At 45.3% G+C, this 27,782-nt stretch overlaps 1 protein-coding gene across 6 annotated transcripts in view; it reads right to left on the bottom strand.

The window, feature by feature from the left end:
* Positions 1 to 24,861, bottom strand: part of HPCAL1 (hippocalcin like 1) — a 65,102-nt gene extending 40,241 nt beyond the window's left edge. Inside the window, exons 1-2 of one of the 6 annotated variants that reach the window (XM_071741890.1) lie at positions 24,548 to 24,861; positions 8,668 to 8,714 (exon numbers count right to left, since the gene is read on the bottom strand). The gene's annotated coding sequence lies outside the window, so the exon portion shown is untranslated. Of the gene's footprint in view, positions 1 to 8,667; positions 8,773 to 23,928; positions 24,114 to 24,441 lie in introns of those variants that run through there. The other 5 variants (XM_071741892.1, XM_071741891.1, XM_071741894.1 and 2 more) reach the window with 5 other exon arrangements.
* Between the last annotated feature and the right edge of the window lie 2,921 nt (positions 24,862 to 27,782).

The following is a 27,782-nucleotide window of genomic DNA, read 5'->3' as shown; positions in this document are numbered from 1 at the left end:
GGGAGGCTGAGAATGAGTTGGCCTTCTACAACCCCCCAATGCTCTTGAAATACCTCTTCAAGCAAATGGACAACACACTTTAGCCCACAGGTAGCCCTTGTCTATCTATCAGGATCTCTCTGGCACAAAGAGAAAGGCATTATGTGCATCTTTAGAGCTCCAGCTCTAGGCTGGGAACCATGGCTTCAAAGGAGAGAGTGCAACATCCTGCTTTGCCATGTGTATCATTTTAAACCAGCAGGAGTTGGAAAAGGTTTTGATAGAGAAATTTGGATAAAATTCTGTGTGTCAGACACCTTGTGCAGAACTATCTATTGGATTAAACACAACCAAGTCTGGATGGAGAGAAGTGCCTCTGTACTCACCTAGAAACCCACCTAGGAACAGGTGTGAATCCTTCATATTGCAGGTGGCCTAATTCAGGGGAATAACAGTGAATGAATTATCTCTAAACATTGCCCTTCATTATTTGCTAACACCTTCAGCTTAAAACCTATCAAACACTTAGCAGCCTAACCTTTTCCATGAGTGTAAAAGCAGTGCTACAGCACTGAAGCAAAATATTTTCCTGTGTTTTTCAAGTCAATAGGACCTGTATTATTCGAGGCCTCAGGGAATCTGGTTTACTGCAAAACTGTTTAGGCAGCTTCCATTAGTGTAAAAGCCCATTTTTGTTTAATGACTGCAGTTTCACATTCTCTCATTGCCACACGCATCATAACTGCCATCCCAAAAACCTTCAATTTATGAAAGCATCCAGCAGCATCATTGTACTCAGAGGTCTGATAACATCCCCATTATTAGATCTCTTCTTGCGAGTTTTGACTTGGATTGAGGCATAACAAACCCTAGATTCTGGATGGGTGCTGTCACAAAGGTGGATGCTGCTCCACTCCCACAGGGTGCTTAGGGATCCAGGAGGAACCATGGTCACACCACTGGCCAGGCATCTCACACAGCACAGGGGGCTGGAGGGAGAAGGATGCTTGAGATGCAATGAGAAATAAAAGCCAACTTCCATATTTGTTTAGCTAGGAAAAGACAGGAAGAGTCACTTGCCATCAGAGCAAGGGACGGAGAGCATGGTAAAGGCCCAGTGTTCTACTAGGTCATGGTTTACCCAGGGTGCTGAGAAAGCAAGTGGCTGGAGGGGAATGCAATGCAGAGCTGGTAAATGTCTGGAAACAACCAAAGAACCAAACAACCTGGAAAGCTGAACCCCTTTCCCTAGAGACCCAGCTTATGATCTTTAAAAGCATACTGACTCAAGAGGACAATCTGAAGCACTCAAGAAATTCAGCATTTGGCACCTTCCTGCTTTGAAATGTCTTGAGTAGCTCCTATCCTCTCTCAGTCCTCCATTCAGTGGCCATTTTCATTGTGCAGGTAAATTAATCTCCCACCATCTTTAGAGTGCCGAGGAGCTGAGTTTGTCAAATATATTTAGTTAAACTTAAACAAAAAGCCCAAGCCAAAAAAAAAAAAAAAATCTCTTCTCAAATTTGAAACACTTAAAAAGCATATGCAAATTCAGGGAAGGTACTCCTAGTACAATTTGAAACCAATCTGCTCAAGCTTGAGAGCCTCAAGTTTCTATTTATATACTCTTGTATTAACATATCTATTGTGCTTCTTGTTACAGTGTTAAAATATTTCATCATAATTCAGAGAGAAGGCATTTTAACCTAGAAAAAGCCTTAAAAACAAACTGCCTCAATGATTCCAATAGAAATTATCAGAACTAGGTAATTAACTACTCTGACATTAACGCAGTAATGGTACCAAACAATGAGACATGATACACACTCTTAATGATATATGCCTTAATACTGACATGCCATGAAATAATCTATTGATGCCAAATCCTTAAAATTAAATTTGTCCCACAAATTACAAAAATTAACATTTTTCCTAAATAACTTTTTAACTGAAGAAAATGTCAAATTCCATTCCCCTTGAAATTCCATGAAGACCAAACGTTATTTTTAATTTGAAATCAAAATTCTGTAGCTGAAGCTACTTCAGTTTTACTGTAGCAGACCCACTGTAGCTGAAGCTATTTCAGTTTTACTGCAGCAGATCCACTGCTTTTTGTGGCCATGCTCTATTTGCTGATGAGATCTGTCAAGACAATTAATGTTGAAGCTTCAGGGTGTCACATAGACAGAATGAGCACCTAACAAAGAAAATCAAAGAAAATCTCTCCCACCCCTCCCTGCACCAAAATAAGTGAGATACCATCTGGAATCTACAGCCCAGTCCTCTTCCAGCTCCCCAGTCCTGTCTGCATGAGAAGAGGCAAAGAGAGGAGAGCTGAGTTGTAAGGGACCTGCAGTGCCCATCCAGTCCAACTGCAGATCCTGATGCTCCATCCCAAACAGCAGCAACAGCAGGGTCTGACAGCCACATCTGCTTCCCCTAGCAATGCAAGTATCTCTCTGGGAGGGACCAATTGGGATTTCCTAGTAACCCAAGGGCAGTATTTATAAATACCGAATGCCTACAGAGAAGGAAACAGAACTCTGTGGCTTAGCTCAAACTCTCTTTGCTCACACAAAAAACAGCTTGCACCCCACCAACACCACTGATGCTTCACTGGAACTTTGTCAGAATGCCATGCAGAAAATTTTCCCTGCCTTCAAGCCTGGCTATTGTGAAGCCCACTGTGCATCCCACATCAAAATTATTAATGTATTTTATTATGGTAAAATTGACAATTGACATTCATCTACTCTAAATGGTGTAACGGGGATCAGACTTGACCGGCTGATTTCCATACCTAACTCACCAGCATGTGGTCAGCAGGGAATGGGACTGGAAGGCTTTGCAAGACACCAGCTGCAGTACTGCACTGGCAAACTTACAGCATTTTTTCACTCCTTCCAATGAACACGCTGAATCGTGAAGTATCCAGCCACTACCACTGTCTCTTTTTCTGTGTTAGGCAGAAATCAAGCAGCTATTGAAAGTTATTCTGCATTCTTGATAATTAAAGAGAAAAAGCTGTAAAAATTCCCATAATTAAATGTCTGCTTCATTTCAAATGAAGGCCTGAAGGAGATGGATGCTCACTCATTTTTTAGCACTCTCCATCTCTGTTCATACTTGCACAACTGAGGACCATGCTTGAAACAGCCATGGCTACTCACAGCAGTGTTTCCCAGGGCTTGCATGCTGTGTTCTCACCTGGTGCCTTTGGGTACCATGAACCAAGCAGACCAATTAAGCTGCTTGACAGCTGGGCTGCCCTGGGATCCAGAGCCCAGGAGGATACCTGCAGGCACATGGACACCAGCACTAAATGGCCCCATCACCATCACCCATTGCCTTGCCCTCCAAATAGCAACAAAGGCCAGCAAGATTCCCAGAAACTCCCCAAAAGGGGCAGTGCTGCATGTCCTGCTCTGGAGTAGCTCCCCATCCCAGCAAATCCTGGAGGTGAGAAGTCCAGGGGTGGGCAATATCCTTCCTACTGTTCTCCCCTGAAATGGGGCTGCATCCAAACTGCCTATGAGAAATGATCCCTGACCCAGTACAGCATTTCCAGGTCATTCCCAAAGCACCAAAGCATTGTCATGAAACCATTTTTCCACCCACAACTAGAACCAAACCAGGCTGACTGCAAACCCTGAGACAAGTCAGAAAGGAAACACATTTTGGTCATATTTTTCCCATTTCAGAGAAAATCATGCCTCACTTCTCCTCATATTCCCTTTTCAAGATTTTGGATTTTTTTTTTTCCCTTTTCCCTCTTCCCTCTGGAATCCCAACAGCTGGCAGGCTGTCCAACCCACAGGGATCCCACTGTATAGAGGAGCTGTTGGTGGACAGCTCTGACTGCACCCCTCAGGGCACCAAGCTGCTGCACAATAAGGACAGAAGCAAGGATAAGGTCTCCATACCAAATTGCCATAGGTTTTTAAATTAAGAGGGATGGGGCCTGATAGAAAAGGTGGAGCTGGTATGACATCCATAGGAGGGCTCATTTGCTTGAATTAGACAACCCTATGAGGGTGCAGATGGATGAAACCAACTGCATCCCCTCAGTGGTTGCCCAGGTAATTCCAGGGAGCATCCCCAAACTCACTCCCCTTCTTACACCAAAGCTTCTCCCAGTGGGCACCGAGTCCCTGACCATAAGCCAAGCCACCCTCTTACTTTGTTCCAAGCCTGGCCAACATGATGGCAGCCACATCAAAATTAAAAAGTTAACGACTCACTGTAGAGGAGTGAAAAAAAAAAAGTGTTGAGCTCATGACTAATCTTTGCAGCTCTTGCCATGGACAGGATTTGTACAGCCATGTTGATTTTTTGTAAAAATAGTAAATCGTATTACCCCCATGCTGCAAGACCAAAGATTCACAATGATACCTTAATACAGCTTAAATAAAAATAGCACTACCTGAGTCAATCTGAGCATGATAATGCTTTGTAATCCCACACTATTACAGGATGAACAGTTGTATAGCAGCGAATCAACATGAGATACTTGCATTAGGAGAGACTCCTTTCCCACACTATATAGCAACATCTATACAAAATGCAGAAGGCAGGTGGTGCTTGTAGAAGACAAGAACACACAATGGGGAGCACAGCACTCTTCTAGAATAATCCAAACCTGGTATCCCACTATCTTCCCACTTAGACACCTTGGCTAATAACTTCCATTTCTATAAGTGAAGCCTTTACATTTTCCCTATCTCAATGAAGAAAAACCTTGAAGTTTTGAAAGCTTTGAAAAATGGGAAATCCCAAAGCCTGTGTGTACTCAGGCAGAAGATTCGTTTACAAAACCAAACACAGATGAGCAGCAGTGTTGCACACTCATTCTGGGTTTTTTTCTTAATATCCTTGAATGAGCAAACAGTATGTGGGAAGCAAACAAGCAACACAACATAGAATAGTCTCAACACTGAAAATACTAATAAAACCTATTTATGGTAAAAATGTAGAAGACAAGACTCAAAAAGCAATTTTTAAAGGTGGTAAGAAAGAAAAATGCAAAGTTTGATTAGTGACACATTAAACTGTAATAAATTCTTCTTAATTGCTTTGTTACATAAGCCACTCACACAAAGTACTTCATTTGCTCTTGTGCTTCTCATTTGTTCTTTTTTAAGGCACATTTTCCAATTAATTGCACCTTTTTTTTCTCCACTGAGGTATAGTCTTACGTATAGCAGACACCTGGCCCTTGCAGCTTCCTCCAGAGCGTTTTATTAGACTGCAGGGAAAAAAGGTGACAACACTGAAAGGTCTCTCTTTCCCCAACAGGATCTGAACCCTCAAACCAGGGGGTCTCCCAAAGATGCAGTGCAGAGGATACCCAGGAAAAGAGGAAACAAGCCTCAAATTCATCCTTGCTTTGCCTGTTCCCTTCTCCTCCTCCCTGGTGCTCAGCCCAGCCCTGCTGCTGGTTTTCCCTCCCACAGAGCCCACATGCTCACAGAGAGGGTGACCCCACAGGGCCCTGGATATGGGGACACAGGTGGCTGTGGGGAAGGCAGGCAGGGGCAGTAGAGGAGGAGTTGTGCCAGAAGGCACCAGGACTCAGGGGTGAAGAAATTCCAGTGATGGAGGATGTCCTAGCAATAGAGAAGGTTCCAGACCCAAGACAAGGGGAGGTGCCCACAGCCTTGCTCTACGCACAGAATTATTTCCAACAAAACCCCCAGTCCAACAGGAAAAGCCCCACACAGGTAGGTGGTCCACACAGGTAGGAGGCATCTCCAGGAACCAAACTCTCCAAGACTCCATGTGATCATCTTTCTCTCAAAGGTTCAGTTTAACTTGCACTTTCAAACTAAAATTTTTATGAAAGCCAATTTGGTAGGACAGATCTGTTAGTCTTTGGCTGTGAAAAGTTTCACTTCAAAACTCAAGTCCTGGACATTGCCAGTACTGGACCAGAGAAGTGATGAGCATCATTTCAGCTGCAGAGCTCCACTCCCCTGAAAGCAACAAGCAGTCTCTGCTGTTGTTCACATCATTTCATGGCCTGTCCTCTGCCTCTCACAGCTGTGGGCACAGCTGCACATGCACCACTCCAAAACAGAGCAGAGCCTATGGTGGTGACCCTGCTGCAGCCCCACCACCTGGGACTGAGATGGACATCACACCTCCAACCTCCTAGGACTGAGATGTCCTCACACTCACATCACACCTCCAACCTCCTCACCTAAGTGTCCCAGCAGCACTTGAAACATGCTGAGGCAGGAGGGACCCCAGCATGGGTGCAGGCTCAGCCACCCTCCCAGGGTGGCCCCATCACGGGTGCATCTCCCATCGCGTGTCAGGCTCCTCAGCCTCCACTGCTCAGAGCTGCTTATGTGCTTACAGGTAGAAACACAGGTAAGCAGCTTGCTCCATCAGAGCCTATGGTACCCTGTCAGGAGAGCACCCAAGTGCCTATTTCCCCCTGCCCTGGCTGGCATCCTCACCTCCAGATGTGCTCAGCTGGGCTAAAGCATGAGCTACTTTCAGGCACTTTCATGTTATTTTCTCTCATGATGCTATGATGCTACTCTGAAGCCACCCATGTGCCACTGGACACACATTACACTTTGGAAAATGCCCAGCTTGGCTCAGCACTGGTCTGCCCTCAACCAACACAGCCAGACCACCATAAGGCTCCATACAGAAACTGTTATACCCTGGAGATGTACCTTTTTACAGATCACCTAAATTCCCAAATTGGAATAAAGGACACACCTAAATTTGAGAAAGCAACAAGGAATATAGACCATTAAAGTAGTAAAAATGCAATGTATAAGCACCAGACACCTCTAAATTCTGCTTGCAGAAGTTCAGCAGGAACCTGAGTTCCCTGAAAGAACCCAGGACAGTCATGCTTTTGAAAGCACTACCCAAAGGGACTACCCAGGAGAAAAAAAAATCAAAACAAAATATTAAATCTGTCAAGCGCAGAGTTTTAACAAGTTTTTTACTTACAACCTATTCAGGTGTTACATGTAAGAACAAGGATACAAACTCCAATTCTAAGTACAATTTCACCTGACAGTTGAAAATTGCCCAGCCTTCACACACACAGCATTACAGTCATCAACCCCATAACACCCCTCTGCCCTCAGGAAAAGAGTTTGATTCATCTTTTAAGATCTCAAAGAGATCAACTGATGAGTCAGGTCCCAGTATAGCAATTATCAGTACAAACAGCATGCAGGTTTATAATGCAGATCCAATGGCAGCTGCAGGGCTGGGGGAGAGGAGGGGTTCATAAGATATTACTCACAAGAGCATTTTGGCAAAGGGCACACAAGATTAATAATTTGGCCCTTTGGACTCATGGTTTGTGCACAGAAGCCTTAGTCAGAAAAACTATCTGGGGTTAAATTATATAGAGAAAACATGGGTAATGTGTATTAAGTAGGGGAGGTTTTTATTGATAAAAGATGTAAATAATGACAAATACCTTTAAGAGGCATTTTAAAAAGACCATTATAGATGTTAAATAAGCAATTTCTGATGAAAATTAACACATAGGTGTCCACAACGTGGGTACAAGCACAGTACACCAAGGTACAGCACAGTACAAGCACAAGCACATTAAACCCCAGTGTCCTCCCTTAACCCAAAAAGCAATAATTGTTGATGGCTACATTTCAACTGTAGGGACACTTCAAATCAAGCTGTGACCATCTGTATCAAAAAGCATCTTATCTATGAAAAAGATATTGATTTGGAATATGGAGAAGACCATCAGAGGTTTAGGATATCCAACTGTAGTTCATAAGTCAGTCTGAACACAGAAGACCTCCAATAGCTCATACCTTGTACACTAGGGTGTGTACATAGCTCATACCTTGTACTAAAGAATAAACTTCCTGAACAATTAATGAGTAATGATATAATCTGGCTAATCTAGAATGAAATCTAGAATTGAAAGTGGAAACAGGGTATGTATTTCACAAGAAACAACAAAACCAAACAGCAGCTACAGAGCAGAGCCCCTGTTAGCATTTGCCAGAAGAGATGGGATGCACCAGAGGGAAAAAAATTGCACTGATTTACATCAGCTCTGCAGCCACAAGACCACAACATTGGCATTCCTTAGAAATCTCATTCTCCTGCAGCTCTTTACGAATTTAATGTTTCAGTTGCTTACAAATAAGGACTTAATGAAATGCATACAACTCAAATAGACGGAAGTTTTAGGCACAGGCAGGACAAGATCAGTCACTCACAGCAGGGATTAGAGTGAGTGACTGCAGGTCATGTAACCCTCTGGAAGTTACTCTCTTCTGGATTAACACAGAGGGTCAGAACAGAAGGGAAAACCCAAAGGTTGCTCTCTGACACAGAAAACACTTTGCCCCACGGGGCAGTGTAGGCTTTTAGTAAAACATAGTGTAACTTGTACAGACTTTCCGTAAAATAAAATTTTTTAAATGTAATGTTTATTTCATTAACCAAGTCTCAGAAAATTTATTCTGGTGCAAAGGTAAATCTTAACATTTTGATGCCAACCCCCTACTCAAAGATTAGCCTTGCCAACTCTAAAATTAAAGAGTGCCACAAGCTTAAACACAAGTTTCTGCACCATATGCAAAACAAAACCCAACAGTTTTCTTTTCTATTACTAATTTAATTTTTCTATTACTGATTTAGAGAGAGTCTTGAAAGGAGCAGGCTCAGGAAAGTACTCACCGCCTATCTTGGAACCTCTTCAGAGAAAATCCACGGGGCTCGACTGCCTGGAGAAGACAAACCAAAAATGCTTTACATTACAGCCTTCCCACTTTTTGGCCTCCCCTGTAAAAAAATAATTTTCCCAGCTGAAAAAGAAATCAGAATTAGTCTAAACACATAAAAGCTCTGCTCTAGTTCTTAACCCTGCACTGAGAAACAACTTTGTTGCCTGCATTTATGTTTTATTATTTTTCCTCAAATACATGTTTCTCTCAAATTCAAACAGTAAGCTCTTATGGCAATCAAAAATCAGCTGAAGCCACCCTTTCTACTTTAAATTTTTTTCCATAAAACTAATCTTTCAAAATAAGCAAGTATGAAGTTTAGACTCAGAAGGTTTGCTTGGTCTACAACTCCAAATATTAGTATGCCAAGATCTAAAAACAGAAAAAGAAATAAAACACGAAGGAGCCAATTTCATGTTTTCTGCAGCACTGCTCTCAATGGCTACAAATCACTTCTCCCATTGAGCATGCTTCTGGAGAAAGCAGAATATAATGATTTGCATCCCCCTTTAGCATCTGCCAACTGTAAATCCTGAGGTTCATCAGCACTTACGGAGTCACAGAAGAGAGACCAGGAGAGAGCTCACCTGGTCCTTCAACTCCTAATCTCTTGAAATCTGTGGATTAGAAAATCAATAACAAGTGACTAGCTCTGATTCTCACCCTCCCACAGAGCCTTCCAGGGTACCCCCAGCAGTAAGGACAGGCACGGTTGGGAAGCATTCATCTTCTCCAGCCCCACTGCACCAACTTCCTTCCTTCCTTCCAGACTCTTGTCTGACTCAGTAACCCCATAAGCTCTGCAAACAAAATCCCACTGGCTTTGGGAAGCTACTCCAAGGCATCTCCAGCCCACCCTTAAATACATATATGGTTTGCCAAATGCAAAACCCCTGCCATGGTGATCCCAGACATGACCAAGCCTCCCAACAGTCCCCTTCAAGACTTCACCATCCCCATAAGTAGGAGTTTATTCCTTTCATGATACCATTCACAGTTACTACTGCTTGCTATAACCCTCACAGACATGGAGCAGAGATTTCATACTTCTCCCCTTGCAGAAGTCTTCCAGACACTGCAAACACTTTGTACCAGTCCTTTGCCTTCTCTCCAGACCAAACACAGAGCATGGTTAACACACCTATACTGAACCATCCATAAGGCAAAAGTTTTACCAAAATGTGTTTTCCCTAACTTCCTTCTGAGAACACCAAAACAGTGCCAAAGCCCTAACTAGGACTGAAGTGCATCCAATCTTCTTCTGTCCACAAGATCTATTAGCTTGCTGCAGAAGGAAATTAGGATGTCCGACGTGATTTGTTCCAGACTAAACCATGCTGTTATTCAGAAGCACCCAGAAGATGCCTAGGTGGGAAATAATTTATTAACTTCCAGGAAAATACTGTAATAGAAGTCATAATAAAAGTAAGATTGATTGTACTGTAATTCCATTTTCTCATTTTTAAAAAATTTAGCACTGATTTTCTTTTTCATTGTTATGGAAACCTCACAAATTCTCCATGAGCTTTCAGAAATAACCACCCAGAAGAAAGTGAAAAGAACCAAATTCAAGCAGGCAGCTGAAATCCAGCTCCTACAAATACTGAGGATGAGACAAATGTCATGGAGGTGTGGTCAGGGCATCTCAGAATCACAGAATCAGCCAGGTTGGAAAGAACCTCTGAGATCATCAAGTCCAATCCTTAATTCACTATCCCCTGTGGTTACCAGACATGGCACCGAGTGCCACATTCAATCTCTTTTTAAAAACCTCCAGGGATGGAGAATCCACCACCTCCCTGGGCAGCCCATTCTAATGCCTATCCCAAACTCACCCTGCCATGGGGTCACCAGCCATTCCTGCAGGTTCCCCCTGAACACTGGTGGTGGTGGTTGGCCACCTTTTAATGAAGATTAACCTTGCCACATGCCTTGTCCCAACATCTGTGGGGGTGTTTTAAACAAAGCTTTCCCTAAGGCCCAGAGAATGTGGAAGAAAAAATAAAAAGATAAAAACCCTAAATGATTCTTTTCCTATTTAATCCTGGCATCTTCCCTTATCAGTACAGATGTTAACTACATCAGTCTTCTCCTCACAGGAATGCAGATTGAAGATTTCTATTATTCTTGAGCTCCCTGGACAGGCACTCACAAGTGTTACAACCTGGCAGCAACACAAGCATTTAAACAAGTCATTTTAGCTTCAACACCTTTTTAGGAAGAAAACCTATTTTATACAGGGATAGACATTATCTCTAAGCCACCAACCTGATGAAACCCAGTATAAAGGCAAAGTAAGGATTGAACCTGGTCAATGGCAAAATAGGAAACACAACCCAGAAGCTCTTCCGATTTCTCTGCTGTACTGGTGGCACAAAATTGTTGTGCCTTCCCCATTCAACAAACCTTATAGGATAGTGCAAGATTATTTAGCCATATTTGTATATTTGAAATAAATGAGAATTCCCAATTCTGGCACCTCAAAAGACTTCTGGGGAAAAAAAAAAGGCTACTTAAATTCTTTTAATCATACAACACCTTTGCTCCAACATGATGGAGCAGAGAGTAACCGGACAGCACACGTTAATTTCCATGTTAACAGCACATGAAGTATTTAAATCCACTGCCAGTTAAAAATACAGTATAATTGAATTAGCAGAAGCAACTTGTGGCAGAAATTCAATTACAAAGCAGAATTAAAGGAAGAGATGTCAGTAACTTCTGGAGGCCAGGCAGGAAGAGGCAAGTGCATCAATCTACTATTTTCAGAGCTGTTAGCAAAAACCTTAAGGAGAATGCTCCAAAGAATCATTTGTAAGGATCCTTCTTATAAAAACAGATTCATTGGCAGACCAGACACCCCAAGGTGACACAAGTGTTTTTTTCAGACCATGCTTTGATGTAGCTGACAGGGGTAAAACTACCTCATTAACAGTAAGGCATCACCCACCCCTGTCTCCCAGGTAGGCACTGCAGTTCTGCTACATTGTGAAGCATCCTTGGACCTGCCTTAGCTTGCACCAAAACTGCCACAGACATTTTTATTTTTCTTTTGTTTTGTTTTCCAAAGTGATTTTAAACCCATTCCTCTGCTTTGAGTCACAGACACTATATATTAAGTAGATTTATGGAGAAGCCTCAAGTGTCGTAGTCACTTTAATCACCTTTATTCCCTGCCCTGTTTTAGCCTCCTTTTCTTCCCCTTTGGCTGATACCATCCTTGATCAATACTGATGCAGACTACTGATATGGCTTTCCCACACCTCCAAGGTTCATCTTTCACAACTATACTTTTATTAATATTGCTGCATTTGTGGATGGTGTGACCTGCCTGCAAACACCACACATGACAGTGGAGATAACCCCCAGCACTACATGAAATCTCTGCGCTCCTTTACTTGCGATTTGCTTTTCAACTAGATTGCTATTTTCTAAAAAGGTGTGGGGTTTGGGGTTTTGGGGTCTTTTTTGGTTTTTTCCTCTTCAGATGCAAAGCGGTGAGGACTTGTAGGCCATACAGTTTTGCAGTTCCCTCTACATGTGGGTAGCAATAGTACATGGACAGCCAACAAACCAAGTGTCCTGTTACTTGCTAGGCAGCTGGACTAGATGATCCTTTTAGGTCCTTTCCAGCTGAACTATTTTACACTATTCTATTTTAATTTTCTTCCATTCCCTCCCAGGGAATGCCAGGTCATCACTCACTGCTGCACCCCACCTTTGGTTGCTGCACTTCTGCACATGTTTGTGGATGCACCAGGCTGTATGTGTACCCATGCCAGCACTCATGCCAGCTGAAAAACTGCCCTTGAGTGTTCCTTTCTCCATAGCACAGTCTCTTCACACTCACCTCTCACCCCTTTTATCCCCCTCACCTTTCAATCCAAGTCCATAAGCAACTATGCTGAGAACATACACAGCACCTCTGACAGGTCCCACCTTGACATTTAATTCAACCACAGTGCAAGGAAACTCACAGAATTTCACTCTCCAGGTTTGTTTTCTTTAAGGTCCCTACATCCCAGAGGAGTCAGTCAGGTCACCCTGTCCATCAAAGGAGAGCTTCTACCCAAGCTCACTTCCAACCTGCCCAACTCCCAGGGATCACTAACACTGCTCAGCGTGGCTCAGAGATGTCAGCCCAGCCCAGCCCAGGTTCACCTCTCTCAGCTTCCAGGCAATTTTTCTAGCCTATACTGAGCTGCAGGGTGCTACAACTAGATTTAGATGCTGACTAACATAAAAGCTAATTCAAGTGCTCTCTTCAATACTCTGCTTTGGCTTTGGTGTAGATACACCTCAGGCTGTGAATCCCTTGAGAGTCTGGCACTCCTGAGAGAAATTTCTGTAGTGTCAGCAGAACAAACTGCTGCCCCTCCTTTCTCTGCCTGGGATACTGCTAGGCACCTCTCCCCTTACAGCTGCACCAAAGAAAAGTGCTTGAAACACCCCCAGAAATTTAATGAGATCCAACCACTGCAATGGGGAACTGATGTGTGGAGACCATGACACCCCCCCCAGGAACATTTCAGGAGGTATGTGGTTATGTCAGAGCTTGAACATCACTCCCTTGAGCCCCAAGCCATCAGCAGAGCCACAAGTGCATCAGCTCTGCTAACAGAAGGAGCTATGTCCTAAACCTCCTTCCAGCTGTCAGCACCACCATCACAACAGTGACTCTCAACTCGAACTATCAAACTGGACATATGTAGCACAGAAACTATCACAGCCACACAGCCCAGAAACTCTCAACAAAAGTTCCTGACAGTCTCCATAGCAAAAGCATGAAGGAAACTTCTCAAACCTTGCAGAAGCATGAAGGAAACACCAAGCACTGACACTATCAGGAAACAGCAACAGGGAGGAGTTCAAAACATTCCTCAGAGGCTGAATTTGCTTATTTGGAGCACCTCCTGCACCCACTGACTGAACACACTGAACAGGCTCCCAGGCTACTTTGATTTCTCATGCTGTAAAGAAGCCTGCATTTTCAGAAGGTGTCCAACTTCTGCCAACTCTTTGCCTTCAGGCTTTTTCTCTCTGCAGTTTATTTGGATAACTTTCCAACATAAATTTCTGCAACCCAAAGCTTGTTGCTGGTATCTACACTGGTATCTACACCAGCTTACAAAGTCGCCCTGATACTGCCTGGGGAATTGATCCGAATGGAGGTGAAATGCAAAGCCAAGTGCACTTCTCAGCAGAGAATGCAGAACAAAGAATCGTGGATATTGTACCATTAAAAATAAAAAACAAAACAAGAAGAACGGTGTGGCTGGTATTGAGGGAATGATGACCTAATCTCTGCACTGGCCGGAGGTTGTTTTCCTTTGGTTTTGATGGCACTCAGGCCTATCAGGTAAGTGAACAAGTCCAGAGACCATGACATGGTGTTTACCTGGGTGTGTAAGTGTAAACTCAACAAGTGAATAAGAGACCTACATCTATCTGCCTGTAAGACTGACTTGTACTTGTACCCAAGCTGGAACATCCCATCTTAGCTGTGAGACACCAGATTTAGGCTCACCAGAGTCACAGAAATTCTGTCAAATGAATACATCTAACCCCTCCATTTTTACTGCAGGATTTCAGGAAACACTCCAAACTGTCCCACACATCGCTGCACATCTGCCATGCTGAAAGTCTCATTGTAGCACAGAAACACTTGGAGTGCAATGCAAAAAGCTTGGACCTAAGTTGGCAAAAGACTGGGTCTAAAGCAAGTATGTTGACCCACATATCCAAAAACCCCTCTCTGAGCATCCCTGAAGGTTTATTTATTGAACACATCTGCAAGGTAGCGGTTACACCACTGACTAAAGAACAGCCTGAATGAAGTGTGCATGACTGAAGAACAGCCCAAAGTGTGCAGTACAAGAACCTTACCTCTGGCTGATGCTATTGTAACACAGTTATCCCTGCCAGACCCAGGGGAGCAAAAGGGAAACCAGCTGAATCCTGTGTGCAGAGGAGAAACCTGGATGCCAGCAAGGCTCCCATGAAATCCATCACGGGCTTCATTGCCACAGATCCATTTTGGCTCAGGCAGATGCAATTCCTCTGGATTCAGAGAAGTTTTGCACACTCTGGTGTAAAGCTGCAGACTGTGTTTCTGTGCTACACAGGGGTTTGTCTCCAGTCTCTCCAGCTAAAAGACCCTCCTACAAATTGTCTAGTAAGTTTTGGCCACTGAGGGTGACCATGCTGCAATGCCTTGCTCCAGAGGAGCAGGGAAGCTGTACAAACATCTCCTCTGCCTAATTCAATGAGCAATTAGTATCTACAGTCCTCAGCACAGATTTACACAAGCACAGCTATTTGGCTTATTAAACACACCCTGAACTCAGGTTCCACAAAACCAACTAAAAGCAAACCACAACAGGGTAAGGAAGCTTTATAAATTCAAGGGTAAGCAAAGTTTTTTTCAGGAGAGCACTAAGGCTAAGACTAGAATCTAAGCTGGTATTATCACAGAACTGATTGCCCGAGTGAGCAGTACAAGCTCGTGTTCTGCACTAAATTCCCCTGGAAGCTGCATGCACACGAACAAAGGAAGGGGAGGTACAGAAATTCAAAGACCGCTGACAAAATGCATTACAATTTATTTAATCTAATTTAGAGTGTCAGAACAAGATGGATTATTTTTACTTGAATATTTTTCTCTTACTGAACTGAAAGGTCGTTTTGGTGGTTTTACTTTTGACAAATGCCACATATACTGCTTGGTCTGACTTGCACACAAGCAATCTGCCTGTAACAGTTCAAAAGGATACAGGCAGCTGGGGACAGAACAGTGCCAGTTATTTATTTCCTCTCTAAAACTTTGTTCCAATACAATTAACTAAACTATGACATTACACATTCATTGTCCAGGAAGTTTCTCTCTTCCCCTTTTTAGCCTCCTTTTCAGTTGCATTTCCCTGCTTCACAGGATGCCCTAAACTAAACATTACATTCAAGTTACACAATAAAGATTTGGGAGGGATGGAGTGAATAAGGAAGGTCATGGGAAGGGAGGTGTCAGCTAAAATAAGATTTGCTAAGCAGCTACACAGGACATTGTGTCAACTGCCTTTCATTAATGGAGACTGCAAATTTGTATCAGTCAAGATACCAGATCAAAGGACACAGCAGTAGCTAAAGGAGTTTAAAAAACTTTCCAATAACTGAACAAAGCCTAAATTTTTTCAAAACCATAACTACAGCAATAAATGTTGTTACAGCACAGCCAAGGTGCTTCCTTAACCCTCTGCATATTAAGACTCTTTTATATTACATAGGATTACGCTCCAGCTACAGAATATGCAGCTGCATTCAGAGTATCATAAACCAGTGCTCCTGGACACATCGTTTATTAATTTCAAAAAATTTAAAGGTTCTCATCTTTATAACTATAAAGAGAAAACCACCTTGAAAGCCAACCCACTACCAGATGCACAGGTGTCTTTTTAACCTCCAGAGAGCTGGAAAAGCAACACTAAAAGCAAAACTTCCTGCATACCTCAATCACAGCTTTAGAGTCTGCAAAATACCAACTTCAGGTGACAAGACTCTTTCAGGCCAATGGATCTTCCCTGCTCTGCCAGGACAGATTGCCTGCAGGCAGCTCCTGCTCAGCCCACAGCTTACCTTGGCACAGGCTGTCCCCAAGCACAACCAGGGACATGGAGATAGGGTTCAGATAGCAGCAGAATGTCTGAAAAACTGATGGGTGAACCCCTCCTTGGGGGCTGCAGGGACACTCAGGTGACAGCTCTGGAAGTCCCCTCCTCTTTGTACTTGGTGGAAGCCACAATCTGTGTGAAACCAGGCACCTGGAGAAGATCTGGCTAGGGACTTTTCCCCCTCCTTCCACTACTGATGGGGATCAAGAAAAGGGTTTAAAGGGAGGCTGGTAACAGGAAGCAGGAGCCTGGTATCTCATCATTTAAGCTGTGGGTGTACCCTCCCTGGAAGTGTTCAAGGCCAGGTTGGATGGGGCATAAAGCAGCCTGATTTACTGGAAATCAGGTGTCCCTGCCCATGCAGGGGGGTTGGAAATAGATGATCTTTAAGGTCCTTTCCAACACCAGCCATTCTATGATCCTGTGATTCTATGATCTCCATAGCTTGATGTGGACAGCAGTGTGAGCTAGGGAGAAGACAAGCATTGGCAAATGGCACACTGCAAACCCTACCTGATGCCACCCACAGACTCCAGACACAGAACCAGTCACAGTGACACCACAAACACTGTCACAAACAGAGGTGGCAGTGGTGGCCACCCCAAGGAGCTCTGTCCCAGCACCCCCACATCCTCCTCGAGCACTGGGCATGACACAGCAAGGGCGCTTGCACGGAAAGCATGAGGCACTTTATACCCCTTATGATATTTAAAAGCCACTGATGGTTCACCTTTCTGTCTAATGACTACTCCACCAGGGGACATGCTCATTAGAAACCCCTCAGCAGGTGTTAATATTCAATAGTCAACCCAGCCTTTTGCCGTTGTTCAGCTCAAGAATATTAAAATTTCACAAAAAATGTTTTTGCAATGCTTTCATGAAACTAAGCAAGCAAGGCAGAGCATTTCTGCTGGACACATGCCTCCCCACCAAGTATAAGAAGCCACCAAGTCCATTAATGAGGCATACAAGACCCCAGCACCAGCCATGGGCACCAAGCATCCAAAAACACGGCTTGGCACCAAGATGCAGCTAACTCAAAATGTCCCAGCACAAATGGGACCAGCCAACACCTGGTTGTGAAGCTCCCATTCCCCAGAAGAAGTCTGCAAAGCCAGCTGCTGAAAAAGAAAATCCTTGAACATATCCTGTAACAAACTATAGCTCTGCCAGCAAGGGCACCTTCACTTCCAAACCCTGCCTGCTGAATTACACCCTTAAAACAAGCACTCAGTAAATTCAGCTGTTTCCGATGCTATCAGTTCGTAACAGCTTTCCTCACTTAAGGGAATTCTGGAGAGCTGCAGCACACACCTTGAGAATAGCCTGCTGACTGTCCCTGTCAGGGGTGGTGGAAAGCAGGAGCAAACACCAGGAGATCTGAAAGCAGAAACTGCAGTCAGCGTGAGAAGCTTGGATCTGGCAAAACCTGTGCGCAGTAAGACTTTTTGTCTGAAGAGAGACCTCCTTCTTTGATGGGTACAGCAATTCCTTCTGTTCTCTGCTCTGGAGGATCCAGCAGCACCTCAGCAGGTGTCAGTGATGAGATTTTCTCCTGTAAAGACTCACTCTTCCTCCCAGCTGGCAGGGCAATGTTACCCAAGTCACAGATTCATCTTCCTGCAACCACCTTCTGCTTTGGAGAGCTGGTTGTGATCTGAGCAGGATGAGACAGACCTGCTCCTTTAGAGAGTGCTCCCAGGGTGGTCAGGGGGTTTGCCATGGAGATAAGTCTGGCTGGGCAAGTCAGCCTGCAGGTTCAGGGCATCCTTAAGGAGATGAGAGAGGAGGGCTAGAGGATGAATTAAAAATGAAGGGTGGTGTGCCCTCACTTTGAGTACCTCCTGAGGGACAGCTCTTAGTAACAGAGTTTTAGAGCCAGATTTAGTAATGAGTGCCATTTTAAGAAGCATGACACAAGCCAAACAGAAAGTTGTGACTGCACTCTACAGAGCTCATTCTCATTTGTTTTCAGATCGTTACCAGAGCTCCAATTACCCTCAGCTGGAATGAAATCCGATTTCCATTAAAAAAAAAATAATAATCTTTGGATACATCTTCTAAAAAGCCTAGAAGAACCTCTGACTGGCACAGGTAGAGCTGCTGCTCCTGGGATGACCCCAGTGGGGAGGAGCACAGCCCTTATAACAGACTTCATCTTGTGCTTCTGAGGGACAGGAATGAATGCAGTGACCAAACTCATGTCCCAGCACCCTGTGAAGAGGCCATAGCTGTCACTGAGCATACAGCACACAGAGAAATTCCTCAGATGATAAGTTACCAACACCAAAGGAGCCAACTTTCATTTCATTTTGAAATGAAAAGGCCTCCCACAATTTATTTCAGTGGGTTTACTCCACATCAAACCTAAGCCAAGGGGCAAAATTTGCCATGGGATCTGTGGGACTCAGGCTCATTACACCAGGGACAGGCTGAACCTGCCATCCTCCGCAGGACACAGCCATCCAGGCTTCCTTGCACAAACTCAGGAAAGAGGCTGGACACAGACAAATGCTTGTTCTCATATAAATTGCTCTGGCTTTCAGAGACTGATCACAAGAAGGTGACCGTCATGTACTTGCATTTCTAACCCCCATTTTATTTTTCTTCCTTTAATAAACCCTTACACAGAGGAGCACCTGTTTTCTGGAAAGCACCCCAGAATCCCTCTAAAGCAAAGCTGACATACATGAGCTCAAGAACAACAAACTCGGTCCAGCAAAAAAAGTAGAGTCTAATCACAGATGGCCTTTTATGCCAAGTCTGCTGTCTTCTTCCCTCTCCTCCACACAGCACCTCCAGCTCTCTCAGCTCAAGAGCTTTAGGAGGACAGACACCAGTGAGGGGACACAAAGAAAGCTGACACAAGGAAAAGGGGTACTGACCACTGAAGAAGAAACTCGAATTGGAAACTGGAAAAGAATAGGAACTGAAAAGGAACAGGAGAAGCTGCAGCTTGCTCCAGGATGGTGCTTGGACCACTCTGCAGAGGACTACGAAAGGCAGCTGCCTGCAACACCCACCCTGTGCCAGGCAGCTCCTGCCAGGCCTGTGCTCCCAAGCTGAACTTCCAGCTATGGCAAAGTGGACACAGGGTTCAAAACTTCTTCTAACATATTTAACAGATGTTGCTCCTAAGTGCTTTCCTAAACACTGCAAAGCATGCCTGCTTTCTTTTGAACACACCTTTCATGATTAAAGTCAATGTTAACAGTTATGCATCCACAATGACCTCCCTTGTAACTCCCACTCCCCTCTCCTGCACTTGCAGCTTTCATCATTCGGCCCCGAATTGCCCTCCAAAGAAGAGTCTGCTTCACTCTTCACAGTTAAATTAAGAAAATGCAATGTGATGTCTTTGGAAAAACACAATTTACCTGCTGAAAAAAAAACAACAAAAAGCTTCCATACAGAGAGAAAGGAAAGGATGCCCCACAGATGCTAACTGGCTTTGATGCAGGACCAAAAGCAGCAAGTTCTTTCTCCCCTCGCACTACGGGCATGCTGCCAAGAATAGAGTATACTGCACACAATGCCCTTTAGAAAGAAAAAAAAAAAAAAAAAAAAGGAAAAAAAAAAAAAGAAACCTGGAAAGAATCCTGCTACCTGCGAGCAAGGAAGAGCATCCCTTCTGCACAAACATACGAGCCTGTGAGGAGCAGAGGTGAATGAGAAGCAGGGTGAGGAAGGCTTGCAGCACACCCACACCCAGGCTCCCAGCCACCTAAAGGCATTTCTTTTCCTCCTTCCTCCCACCACCACCACCCCCGCCTATTCCAAAATGACTTTGCCTGAGCCACGTGCCAACTTTCAAGCATCTGCAAGATGTATTTCCTTATCCCATGCCCAAGCTATACCATCCATCACACATGCTTGTGTTTTCCAGGAATTGCAAGAATTTGGGGCTTGCACACCAGAAGACACACGAGTGCTCCCTCTCTTTTGGGCACAAAATGCTTCCTGCACTTCCACTGATGGGCAGCGTTCCCAATGCTGGCACGCTGCATGGCTGGGGAATCAAAACAAAACCCCTTTGCCACTCTGACTAGTCCACCGGTTAATTCATTACGATAAATCCATTGTCCAAAACAAAAACATAATTTAATTGCTACACCAGCTGCCCAAGCTTGGCCATTGCTCTTGGCAAGCATCTCAGGATCTCCGTACGCCTCATTTTCAGCAGCCATCCCTGCAGGTGCGCTCCATGCCTTCCACCCTTGAAGTCTCCTGGTTTGGTGCCCCTGTTAACCAAACCCAGTGTTTCCCAACCTAACTGGATAATTAAAGGGATACTAACAGCTCAGAACACCTCTCTGAACACAATAAGATTACAGCAACTGAAATACTAGCAAGCATCCTTGTTTTTTCCCCAGTTGTTAAACCTCTATTTATCCAGCTGCACCTTTTCCCATTCAGGCAGCCTGATTCCCCTTGAAAAGACAGGCAGAAAAAGAAAAAAAGGCTAAAACATATTTCTAGAAGTCACCAAAAAAACTGGCAGATTGTCTCAAAGACTGGTGCATGAACTGTCTGTAACTAGAGCTACACCTGAGTTTTACTGACATTTTTTTTCTCCTCAGCCAGATTTCAAGTTGATTGTGTTGCTTGATACAGACACCTCCAGCATCAGAAAAAGTGGCGTGCAAGAAAAGAGAAAAGCTGACCAGGTGGCAGCTGGCATGGCTTTTGCATGGAATACTGCTGGTGCAGATTTCTAGTCTCTAAACTAACTTGGATCATCAGGGAAAACTTTAAACTACTAACTGCTTTCTTTGACTTTAAAAAGATCCACAACTACAGCACAAGAAACTGAAACAGTCGAAGTACAATTGCCTTCTCTTCCATCCTGGTTATTCACAGGTATCTACAACCCTACTGTGTGGATTATAAACCAGCATTTCTTAATAAGAAGGCATATTTGCAATCCAGAAGAACTGCAATAATTCTTAGATTGTGAGATGGATCCACTCCCCTCTCAGCTCCTGCCTTCTAATTCCAGGGCAATCAGTGCAGGAGAATGCATAATTCATCCCGCAATCGATCCTGCGGGTCTCCCAGTCATTAAGCAACATAACACTGAACTTCCAGAAAGGTCACATATCCAGGAGGTTCAGCTGAAGAATGTTCTCTCCCATCCACTGAATGACTCAGGGAGGTAGGGTAAAGAGCCTCTTCATGAAGTATTTTCCCCCATTGTTTAAGGATTCACAATTACTTTGCTACTGGAGTGTGACAATATGCAGAAGATATTTATATGGGCAAGAAATGCAGAAATCCATGGGTTATTTAGCAGGTTAGTAAAACAAAACTGAGCTGTGAAAGCTTTTATATAGCAAAAGACTGATGAAGTGAAGATAATTATTTGCATTCATTATACTCCCAGAATAGTTGTGGAATATTGGAACAACAGAAATTTCAGGCATTGATTTTTAAAACATTTTATTTTCATTAAAGCTAAACCCCAAATATTTTGCAAGAGTAAATCCTTCCACAATCCATGGGTAGGATCCCACAAAATACAGTAATTCAGCCAACATGAGCTAAGATAAATCACCTCTTGCCAAAAGAAATTCAACTTCAGTCCGAGTTAAGCTCCATGAAGATGGTGAAGTTGGACACAAACTGTTTTCTAATACAGAAAACAAACAAACTGATCCCACATACAGATATGGGAAACATCCTAGGAACATGAGGAAAACTTTTTTAAAAGAAGTCTGGTTTTCTTCCATTCACTGGAAAACATATTGCATTTGTTACTGAGTCTGACCTAAAAGTCATGCTTGAAGGAAAGACCAGCAGTTCTTTGGAAAAGTGCAAGATCCTCTTCCCATGAGGATCAGTACATCTTGCGTACACAGACCTCATTCCATGCAGTTTCACATCACTAAAAGCAAGAAAAAAATCCTTAACGATATAGAACTTTAATTCAGATTGCCTCCTTGGGCGACGAGCAGTCTTGTCTTACTCATGTCAAAGTAATCAGCACCGAATACTGTCTTGCTTGAAAAAAAAAATTAAATCATGTCGCATTAGTATTTTTATATTCTAATCACAGAGCACATACTTTTTTTTTTTTTTTTTTTCTAAACTGTAATCCAAGTTTAATGTTGCTTAGGTTACAAAATAATCTCTACCATTAGCTCCCAACAACTGGGAGCCATGTTCTAGCCATACCCAAGACCTCGGGTGACAAAACCAGGCAGCACGGTGCCTGCTGAGACACACACTGAGCCAAGCATTGCCTGCACCGACACAGCGACAGCCTCGCTCTGTAACTCGGGAGGTTTGTCTACACTTACACAAGTTCGTGCCAGTGCAAGCATCCAGCTGCAGCTGGCAGAACTCTTCTCACCGTTGCAATTCCCTGAACAGACTAAGCTATACCAACAAAATGCACTATTTTTGCCAACATAATTGACTGATCAGCAGAGCTGCTGCCAGCATTGCGACAGCCACTCTAGAGCAGCACAAGCTTCCACCCCCCCTAGTTTCCTACACTCCACATTCTACACAGAGAAACTAAATTTAAAGCAAGAAATGAAGAAAAGAGAACAGGTATCAAAAAGAGAGAACATGTGCCCTGGTGACCGGCCAGCATCTCCCCACCTAACTTAAGGGGAGCTGTGGCCCAGCGAGCTATGTTTTGCCCCAAGCTTCACCATAGTTGATGAAATCAAACATAGACAGTGGTATGATCCTTTTGCCCAAATCAAAGGGCTCCCAATCTAAATATCTGAGAAGAGCTGAAGAAGCAGGAACAAGGTGGACATTCGGCCCTGGAGCAGGCAGGGTCCCGCACCAGCTCCTCTCTGGCTCTGGTCCCCGATGGCTGCAGGAGCTGGTGGGATCCCACACAGAACAGCAATACCATGGGCTGCTGAAATAACCCTCGGTCTTTCCTCGAGTTTCATCTCAGACAAGAAGAGCTTCTGAACCCAAAACCACAACAAATTACTCCTATCAAGACAACTGCATATTCTGGGGAGGGAGTAATTGATTTCTCCTTTCTTTCCCCCACTGAGAAAATTCTATTTCCCTACCAAATTTTTCAGTTGAGAATTAGAGGATAGTGCTCAGTTCCAGTGCTTCCCTGTAACTATTCCTCTGAAAAAACTCTAGATTTTGTCGTATAGGTATAAATTACTGAGCTGTGAGCAAGAGACACAGACCCTCAGCACACCCAGCTGTTTTTCTCACAAAACCTTACAATTCCAGATGATGTATTATTACACGACCTTTTCCCAAACCGAGCAGAAACTTATTTGCATGGAAAATCACTTGTAAACACAACTTGCCTTGGTTTAATCCCTATTTTCTTGTGATTCTCAATACTCCGGCAGCTATGGCGTGCCAGAGCCCTGCGCTCCAGCCAGTCCCTCGGCAGCCCGATGCAAGCCAAGGCTGGCAGACGCCTTGGCTGCCACGACCCCCCGGGAGCAGGTTGTGTGTGTCCCCTCGCCTCGGGTTCAGGAGACCAGAGTGACCCGGGCCGCGGCGAGCGGCCGCAGACATCTCCCAAGGGTGGAGGCAGCCAAAAAAAGCCTACTCACCAGAGGCAAACGCCAGCATTTTTTGGAAGCCGTTTGGGAAGGTGGCAAATAGGAAGTCCGATCTATAGGAGCTGACTCAAGGCACTCTGAAACGTTCATGCGGCGGGAACTTCGCCGGGTAAACTATTAACCACCATAAAGCAGAGCTGCGTGGCTGCCTTTACCATGAGGCGACACTCACATTCGCCCTAAATGCACACGCGGGCTGTGTGAGCACATACACGCTCACATACCCGTAGCGATACCCGTGCACACACAGACTTACACAGAGACAAAGACGCACAGGCACGCACATCAGCGTTTTTCCGAGGGCAGGGGAAGACTCTGGTGCTCCCCACGGCTCGGGGCGAGGCGGCTGCTCCGCAACCTCCCATGGAAACGGCGAACGCTCCGCTCCGCGCTCCGCGGGAGTGTCAGAGAAGCGCGGAGCGCCCCGCGCCCGAAATCTAGCCGGGATCTTTCCAACCCTCGCTCCCCCAAAAATACCCCTCCGAAAGCCGGCAAATCCCCCACCTCAACTCCTCTCTACTACAGTCCCGGCGCGGGGAGAGAGGCGCGGCTCTCCCGCGGCCCCGCTGAAGTTTCCGCGGGCGGCAGAGGGACAGCCCCAGCCCCTTACCCGGCTGGTGGAGCGGGGTCCCGCGGCGGCCTTGGAAGCGGCAGCGGCTGCACGGGATTGCGGCGGCTTCCCGGGAGCTACAACTCCGCGGCGGCGCCCAGGCGAGCCGCGCGCCTGCGGAGCGGCGGCGAGCGGGGAGGAAAAGAGGAAATGAGCGGGAGGCGCATTGGAGGGAGGGGGAGGAAGGAGCCGTCGCCGAGGGACCGGGGAGAGCGAGGGACGCAGCTCAACTTCCCCGGCGGGGCAGCGGGCGCGGCGGGGGGGGCGGAGCGCACCGCGCCGCTGCTCCACGGCCGCCCCGCGGCGTGCGCAGCGCCGAGCCCCGCGCAGGGCCGGCCCGCTGCCGGCACTCCCGCCCAGCCGGGCCACTTGGTATCGCCCTGCCCGCCTCCCCGGGCCCCCGCCGCCGCTGCTGCCGCCGGGCAGGAAGTGCGGGGATGGCGGGGCAGCGCGGAGAGGCGGCTCCGCGGGGCTGCGCGACCGCGGGAGCTGCACCCGCCCCGCCGGCGACCGCTGCCGGCCTCGCAGGCAGCGCGGGTGGGAGCGTGGAGAGGGGGCGGAAAAAAGTTTGGATTTTTCTTTGTGGGGTTTTTTTGTTTGGTTTTTTTCTGTCTTTCTTTCTTCCCCCGGCCCCCCTTGTTTTTTCCCCTTTTTTTTTTTTTTTTTTTTAACCCCAGAGTAAATGTGGGAACGATGGAGCACGAGTCCATCCAGCCAGACTGTTGGACTCGATGATCCTAAAGGTCTTTTCCAACCCAAACGATTCTGTGACTCCGTGGCTCCAGCCAGGCCCGGCGCGCAGCTCCAGCGCGGCTGGCGGTGCCAAGTTTTCGGTGCGCGGGGAGAAGGGCGGCAGCTGGGGAGGGGCCTCTGGAAGCGAACACGACAGCCTCACAACACACCCCAGCTTCCCCTGATGAAGCAGATCGATGCGGACAAGCCCTAATGCCACCCAAACTAACCCCCTCTCATCCCAGCCAGTGCTCCCCACAAAGGCGATACAGGTGAATTTGGTGCAGGTAAATTTAGTACCAGCAGCTGAGCCTGTGGATGGGCTGGAGATGGGTGCTCGAGGTGCTGTGTGAGATGTGAACTTGCACAGCCTACCCGAGTACCCCATCACAAAATGGAAGGGATTTATGGATTGATGCTAATCTGCTTCCCAAGGGAGGTAATTGGAAGCATTGCTCAGAAATATGGCCTGCAGCACAGACAAAGAAATTAATCCTCCCGTTAGGATTTTTTTTTCTCCCCCAGCTCTTGCCCAACACGTTTTCAAGTAAAAAATACATAGAGTTTAATGCAGTTGCCAGTGTGCCTTATCGATAGCTTTCACTCTGTCTCCCATTATATGAGACGAAGCAAGCACATTCAGTGCAGTCACAAGATAAGAACTGAATAGAGCTGAAATCGAGGTCACACTAGAAAAAAAGATAAAGATTTTAGTGACAAACCTTGTGAGGAAAGCAGGAGTGGGAACACACAGAAAAATACCATCATCACCAAAGTAGCAGCTTTTCAAAAGCTTATCTCTGTACTAAGTCCAGCAGATTTTTATAAGGAAAAAAAAATCCAAAAATTCTCCCCCCTCTAATCCCAAAAACCCGAAAACAAACCTTTCACTACATGTACTGCAAAGCTTGAATACGTTGAAACTGAATAGATTGGTACAAAGGGATGAAAATGTTACTCAACAAATGTTACTCCTCAAAGGCCTTGCAGAAATAGTTCAACCATTTTGGTATCTTTAAAAAAAGCCCAAGGCAAAGAACAAGCTTGGAAACTAAAGAACCTGAGCAGTTAAAAACTAGAAGCAACTCGACCAGGAACAAACAATGGAAACCTGTATGCAACCACCATCACTGCCAGCTTCACATACTTGAAGCTGGGTTCTCCTTGCAGAAGATGATTACATGTGTGTAATCTGTATGATTTCCCCCCAAACCCTTCCCCACACCAGCATTGCCTGCCTAAGCATGGCAGCCACCTGGGTGGGGCTGTGGCTCCTGCTCTGCCTCTCCAGTTGCTCCACCAGGGAGGGCAGTGGCATGGGTGACAACACCAGCATCCACCCAGGAGTAGGTGGCAACAGAGCAAGGCCTCCTGTGAGATTTACAGCTCTCAGGCAGTTTATGGCACTCAGTCCCACGTTCATTTTTAACATGGTTGTCAGCTGGTAGCCCCAGCAGCAGCAGGTTTTTCCTCTGCATGGAGCTGCCCTGTGTCCTGTGTCCTGCACTGTGAGCTTGGACCTGCAAGCATTGCTGGAGGCTGCAGTGGTTCCTTGCAGGGATGCCCTGGTTTGATGGAACTCAGTGGCTGTCAGCTCCCTACCCCTGGTTTGGAGTGATCCTCAGCTGGGTGTCCCTCCCGCTCAGCACAGCACTCCAACCTTTCTGTGGGGAGCTGCCTGTGCTGCAAAACTCTGGGACATTATATGGTCAGCAGGTACTTACTTGAAGGTATCATGGCTAATCCCCTCCTCAAGGCCTCTAGTATTCTGTATATTATCCCTTGATAAATTGCATAAATACTGAAGATACTGCTGGAATCATCAATTAAGGGGGAAAACACAGTTAAGAACAAGGCACTATTGTCACTTATACCCAACTTTTTTCTTCAAGAATTGCACCCTTCCAGCTGTGACTGGTTACAAGATGATGCAATCCAGATGACCAACCAAAGAAAGAGGGCCATGATTTCAGATTATTTTGAGTCCTAATGCTTGATAACAAGCCATTTCTGAGTTACAGAAATCCCTAGGGAAACTAATAAGGATGACCTTAGGAAGATATCAACTGCTCACAGACAAATTGAGATGAAAAGAAGCTGCAGATTGATTCCTGAAATTAGTTTGTGAAGGGGACTGCTCCTGCTCTGCAGCCTCCCAGCTCTGTTCTCTTCTTCAGGGAGCATGTGATGTGAAGACAGTCAAGTCCTGCACTTTCTTTTAAGATCCATATCTAGGCAGTTACCATCTCATATTGCACACTTTAGCACATACTTGAACTAGAACTAGAACACTACTACTAGAATTTAATGTCCTGTGAAATACTCTGCTGAGTTTGGGCCACTCACTACAAGACAGACATTGAGGCACTGGAGCATATCCAAACAGAGCTGGTAGCAGGTCTGGAGAACAAATCTTATGAGGGGTGGCTGAAGGAACTGGGATTGTTTAGTCTGAAAAAGAGAAGACTGAGGGGAGACTTTATTGCTCTCTACAGCTACCTGA

The sequence above is a fragment of the Heliangelus exortis genome, chromosome 3 (assembly GCF_036169615.1).
Source record: "Heliangelus exortis chromosome 3, bHelExo1.hap1, whole genome shotgun sequence".
Lineage (NCBI taxonomy): Eukaryota > Metazoa > Chordata > Aves > Apodiformes > Trochilidae > Heliangelus > Heliangelus exortis.
The sequence above is the reverse complement of the archived record's forward strand: the minus strand, read 5'-3'. Positions and strand labels throughout refer to the sequence as shown.